The 6,601-nt window shown below is 43.8% G+C and overlaps 1 protein-coding gene across 23 annotated transcripts in view; it reads right to left on the bottom strand.

Annotated features, from left to right (window-relative positions):
* Kcnma1 (potassium calcium-activated channel subfamily M alpha 1) overlaps nt 1-6,601 on the bottom strand; it is a 788,086-nt gene that overhangs the window by 706,583 nt on the left and 74,902 nt on the right. The gene's annotated exons all lie outside the window — the stretch shown is intronic.

Here is a 6,601-nt window from a genome sequence, read left to right as displayed (position 1 = left end):
AAAGAAAGAAAGAAAGAAAGAAAGAAAGAAAGAAAGAAAGAAAGAAAGAAAGAAATTAAGAAAGTTAATTGTCAGGAAAAGATGATGGGGAGATATGGGAGGAGTTAGAGGGGAGGGAGTGGGCATGGCTTTGATCAAAACACCTTGTATGCATGTATGAAATTCTCAATGAAGTTTTTTTTAAAGTTAAAAAAAAAGGACTTTGTAAAACTTTAGAATCAACATACAATTTTCAGCCATCTGAGAACTCTGGTCAAGAGGCCCAATCTATTACTTTCTCTTTAGAAATATAATTAAAGGGGCTAGGGAGGCAGCTCAGTGGGTAAAATGTTTGCTGTACAAACATGAAGATCTGAGCTCAGCTCTCCAGCACCAAGGGGAAAAGAAAAGCTGGGCCTGGAAACACACACCTGTAATCCCAGCACTGGGAGACAGAGGCACGGGGATCCTGGCAGCCCACTGGCCAGCCAACCTAGCCCATCAGTGGACTTCGGGTTCAGTGAGAGATTGTGCCTCAAAAAATAAGGCAGAGGGCCCGGTGAGATGGTTCAGAGGATAAAGGCATCTGCCACCACACCTGACAACCTGAGTTCAATCCCCAGGACCCACATGATGGAAAGAGAAAACCAACTCCCACAAGTTATCCTCTGACTTCCACTTGTGCAGTAGGGCATGCCCCACCCCAAATAAACAAACTGAAAAATAAATAAAGAGTGGCAAGCAATGTCAGTTTCTGGCCTCCACACACACAGTCCGCATACATAGACAAAAATTCAATTATAGTTCTTGAAGTGATTAGGAGCTCTTAAAAGCTCTGATTCAGGTGCCAGAGTGCTGACATCCCTAATGTGCTCTCAGTGGAGGGACGATGGTGAAGACAGTGATACAGGGCTGTATATTCATGCATCCTTTGTCTCAAAACCATGATGAAACTGCAGCAAGTAAGATACAGGACCATGGAAAGAAAATATGAACCAGAGCCACTCAGCTCTGAGGATTAAGACAGCATGGATAGTCAGGTCATGAACATTCCCAACCAACGGCCAACACCAACACCAGGGAACCGTCTCTCAACAGCATCCAACAGCCACATGATGATGATACACATCTAGAGGCAAACCCCCCAAGATAATGGAATTCCTGGGCATTCCCCAGCTCCAGCCTCCAGCCATCAATCAAAGACACATTCAAAAGCCTGACACCTCAAACTGGTCTCCTATGGCTCCTGCTGAGGTGGAGACTAGAAGCCATTGGGGCAAATCAGCACACATTCTATTTAATGGTCTTCCAGCTGCAGTAGCTCACTGGTCTGAGACTAATATAAATAACTCCCTCAGATAATGCTGGCAATTAATTCTGGCCGAAGAGCAGGAGATGAAAGTGACATCCACTGAGGGCAGACAGCACAAGAAGCAGGTAGGGAGAGCTACTCGTGGAAATTACCTCCACAGTGCTTTGCAGGAAAGCGGGGGATCTGTGTCATTACTTCAATCTTGAAAGCTGTCAGTCACTGTCAACAGGCAGTTTAATCTTGCTCCAAAGCTTTGAGGCTCACTGTGAATCAAGACCCATAATTAGCCCTGCAATGTTGGGTTCGTGAGTTAGGGGCTTTCTCCAGCTGGGAGGATATAAGCTTTTCCTACTCAGAGTGTGCCCTGGGCAAATAGGATGTGTAAACAAATACAAACACACAGCCATCCAGAGGTGACAGAGTAGGCCTGTAATGTCAGCACTACAGTTTATAAGGCAAGTACGTACTTCAGTACCATTTATATGGTTGGTGGGCTCTTGGGGAGACACAAGTCTCCTTCCCATTAGGGTTCCCAGAGATGAACAGGGATGTAGAAAATCAGTAACGATGTGAGATGAGAAAGGGGGCTGGATGATTCTGGATCTCTCTCCTCCACAGTGTCAAAATGTGTGAGGCTGTCTGGGAAAGTTAAATCCAGACTCCCCGGGAAGTGATATTTTATTCCTCTTTATACAATCCCCTAAGTAGGCTAACATCCTAGTTTGGACTTTGATAAAGACTGTATCAGGCAAGAGGCATTTGGGTATGTAAATACTAACAAATACTAAACAACAGCAATATTAATGAATCATAAGAACTGTTTCTCTTTCATCTTGTGCTGAAAATTTGTCAAAGCTTTCCCAAGATGCCTCTTTCATTTGATCTTTATGATAAACCAGTGTAACGGATAATTCTCAGTGCCCTAAGAAGACAGTGAAAAGGGCTCAGATCTTGTGATTCTGGTTGACTCACAGAATGTTCTTAGTTCTTGGTTTAATTTTTTATTAACTTATTTTTATTTTATGTGTATGAGTATTTGCCTTCATGTATGTAAGAGCACCATATGTGTACAATGTCCATGGAGGCCAGAAGAGGGCAATAGATTCCCCTGGAACTGGAGCTACTGATGGTTGTCAGCGCCATGTGGGCCCTGGGAATGAATCCAGGTCCTCTGAAAGAGCAGCCAGTGCTTGTAACCACTGAGCCATCTCTCTAGTCTCTCTTGTTTTATAAGAAGAAAGAGAAAGAAAGAAAGAAAGAAAGAAAGAAAGAAAGAAAGAAAGAAAGAGGGAAGGAAAGGAGGGAGGGAGGGATGAAGGAAGGGAAGGAGGGAGGGAGGGAGGGAGGGAGGGAGGGAGGGAAGGAGAAAAGAAAAAGAATACAGGTAGTGGATGCCTACTCTGTTGGGCCAACTTCAAGTGCATCTCCCTTAGCAGGGTTTCTTAAAAGTTTTTCTACTCGAGATTCCTTTTTACCTGAAAAATTGCTGCATTAACTTCAGGGTATATAGATATATAAAACAGGTGTATAGATCAAGCATTTACTCTTAGTGAATCATAAAGATATGCATTTAAGACAACTTTTTGGTATACATAAAATTTTTCCATAACCAAGGACAAAGTGAATTTGCATTACTGGTAAGGCAGGTGTGTGAGGGGGGTGTGTTTCCTTTTAGATAAAGAATTAAATCTTGGCTGAATATCACATATTGCAGGACATAGAACATCTTCAACATTTTTCAGAGCTGATCAATATTTTGATTTTAAAATCATCAATCCTGAGAACAACACTTTCCATAAATATATAGTACAATATGCAAGAAGTATGTTTAGGGCCATTTCAGAAATTGTTGGAAATTCTGTCCTAAAACCAAGCCAAAATTCATCTAACAATTTTTATGAAACTAAGTAACTCAAACAGCAAATATTTAAAGCTTTTACCTATAGGCCCCAGTGCCCAATCTTAGTCTTTCCTATCTTTTTAAAAAACTATTTTAAATTATGTGTATGTCTACAATTAAACTATTGTCTTTCTATAAAAGCAGAAAAATGGCTATATACAGTAAAAACACTACAGTTCATATTACACAGTCATCTCAAATCTGAGGCAAGATGCTTCAGGAAGGGCCTGGTGATACTGCATGGAATGACGGCATACGCAGTACATAAGGTTTTGTGTTACGTGTTCAAAATCAAGGCTACAGTGAAGTCAGCCATGCGGCACATGCAAGCGCCATCACAAACATCTTGGATTCATTACACTTTGATTGATTTATGACTGACCTCCATTTGGGGCTATAATCCACAGTTTAAGAAGCTATGTCAGAGTGTAGACTTCTAGATACAGGGATAAGCTAACTGTCCTCAGTGAGCCATGGGTTGTGAGCTATGTCATCAGATACACTTGATCTGGGTGGAGGGAGAAGGGAGAGTGGAACAACCAAGGCCTGGACCACAGGCATACAGCCTAGGCCCACAGTTCATCAGCTGCAATCCAGCACTGAGATGTCATGTGTGGTGGCCCATCAACTGATTGCTGTCCTAGAAGAGTGGAATCAAGACCCATAATTAGCCCTACAATGTTGGGTTCATGAGTTAGGCGCTTTCTCCAGCTGGGAGGATATAAGCTTTTCCTACTCAGTGTGTGACAGCTTTGGGTCAGTTATGACCCAACTCACCTCCTTAACCACAGACCTATGCAGTAGGTGGTTAGGGGAAAGATGTCTGGGAAGGATGGCGTAAATGTCCAGTCCTTGTCCCTAGGAAGTTGCACATCACAACAAAAGCAAGCGGCAGAGAAAAACCAGCACCTCATGCTGGGACATGAAAGAGACAAAGAAGAGGGAAGAACTAGTATCCCATAATTCCCTTCTGGGACACCCCCCTGCCCCGTGACCTGAACACCTTCCACTTGGCCCCACCTCATAAAAGTTCTATCACCTGAGGCTGGAGAGATGGCTCAGTGGTTAAGAGCACTGGCTACTCTTGCCAAGGACCGAGGTTCATTTCCCAGTACCCACGTGGCAGCTAACAACAATCTGTAACTCCAGCTCCAGGGGATATGACGCCCTCTTCTGGCCTCTGCAGACATAGCACAACATGGATGCACTTATATACATGCAGGCAAAACACTTATATACATAAAAATTAATTAATTAATTAAAAAGTTCCATAACCAAAAAAAAAAGTTCCATCACTTCCTTATAATGCTTCTCCAGGGAAAATTCTTCATCACATAGGATTTGGCCAAGACTTAAGATCCTAAATACAGGAGACTGTGAGTAAGTAACTAGCCATACACTTGACAAGGCCCAATGAATTTTCTTTCTTGGGGGCTTCAGTCCCAGAAGGCTAGTGAGTCGCACACGTTCCATGCCCTGGGTCAGTCCAACTGATCCTTTATCTGGCAAGATTTGGATAGTGTATGAGCCACTCCCAGCTGGTCCATAAGAAGCGGTATCTAATAGTGTTTTTTAGGAAACCCTAAGATCACAGGGAGAGAGTACATGGAACTCCACAAGATAGTTTTTGCTCCAGACAGCCTGTGGTCGTCTCTTCTCTTTTAAGTGGCCCTGGCTCTGGACACCGGCATCAGATTTCCTGGATGCTAAGTAGCTGGCTCCTCAGCCCCCAAGAGCTGCACTCAAGTGGTCTCTAGAGCCACTGAGACTTCCCCCAGCAGGGAAAACCTTAGCAATTAACCTCTCAGCCTTGGCCAGGGTGCCCTGAAGAAAGATATCCAGACTAAGGCCTCAGATTCCCATAGCTGGACCAAGCCTCCACCCCATAGCTCCTCCTCTAAAGCTCCTAGAGTCCGAAACAATCCACCAAGCTACAGGCCCAAGAGAGTCTTCCCCACACAACAGCTAGCATTCCTCTCCAAAGCCCATGCTCTGTAGCCAGGCTTCCGGCCCCCATGGGAGCCCCCTATGCCCACTAGGAGGAAACACAGCATGTGTTTAGAGAGTCTGGGACAGGTGGAAATTCTCTCCTGACCATGTATCCAAGCCTAGTTTTGTTTCCAGTCAGAGTTAACACAGATCCCAGATGAGACATTAACTAGAAAAACACAAAAACATGATTATTTTTTTCCCAATAGGACATTCTTAGATAAGAGCTAGCATTCACTGGAAACTGATCACTGAGCACTGTTCTAGGGGTTTTATATGCATTATCTCACTGGATGCAGAAGAAACATCTCACTTGATGAATACAGGCCGCCTTTAGTAGCTACAATTCTATATCCATGGATTTAGCCAACTGAGGACTGAAAATGTTGAAAAGAATACACAGACTTCTTTTTCTTGTCATTATTCCCTAACAATAAAGCATCACAGCTCTTTGTGCAACACTCACGTTGCATGAGATGTAAGTAGTGTACAGAGGAATTACAACTTACAGGAAGACGTGCGTAGACTCTATGTAACAAGGCCACAGAGACAGCACATACACCAACAGCACACACAGAGCCATTGCTTGCACAGAGCTTGCTCTATTCTAAACCTTTCACGTGGATTACCTGGCTTCACCACCAGCTCAATAAAGTGTTATTATCCACCCCTCCATGTAAGTAATGAATTGTCCAAGGCTGCATGATCTGCCAGAGGTGACACAGCTGATTTAAGTGACAGGGCCAGAACCTGAACCTAGACTTAGAACCCCACTCTCATACCTACTGCACTGCTGATGATAGGCTCCATTTCTGGGTACAAAAACAGACTCAGGCTGATTGATTTGTACAGACCCCACCAGGAGGATGGGCCACACAATTAAACCAGGTACAGTGGTGTATGCATGCAGGAGAATGAGAAATTCAAAGTGACCTTCCTCAACTACATAGCAAGTTCTAGGCCAACCTAGGAAACATGAGAGACTATGTCTCCTCACCCCAAAAAGGAAAAGGAAAAGGGATCTCCACTTAAAGCTGAGGCAGGAAGACTGCTGTGAGTTCAAGGCCAGCCTGGGCTACATAGTGAGCCGCTATCTCAAAAATACCCAAAATTAATAGAGTAGCTAATTAGTAGTTAAAATTAAAACATGACCTTCAGACTAGATCCCTGCTGCGCTGTATGTTAAGTCTTCAGTAGCTTCTCCCAGTAAGGCCCAGAAACCTCCAAGGAAAGAACTGAGGGCAGTGTCTACTTGGAGGCACAGGGAGACTTTTCCATGCTATCAGTTGTAACCACTGCAAACAGCCCAGATAAGAGTGAACAGTGTGTGTGTGTGTGTGTGTGTGTGTGTGTGTGTGTATAGATGAGTGTATTGCCTACATATGTGTAAGTGCACCCATGTCATGCAATGCCCACAGAGG

Source organism: Nannospalax galili, unplaced genomic scaffold (genome assembly GCF_000622305.1).
Source record: "Nannospalax galili isolate Female #2095 unplaced genomic scaffold, S.galili_v1.0 scaffold83, whole genome shotgun sequence".
In the NCBI taxonomy this organism is placed as follows: Eukaryota; Metazoa; Chordata; class Mammalia; order Rodentia; family Spalacidae; genus Nannospalax; species Nannospalax galili.
Note: the sequence above shows the minus strand (reverse complement) of the source record. Positions and strands in the feature narration are given on the sequence as shown.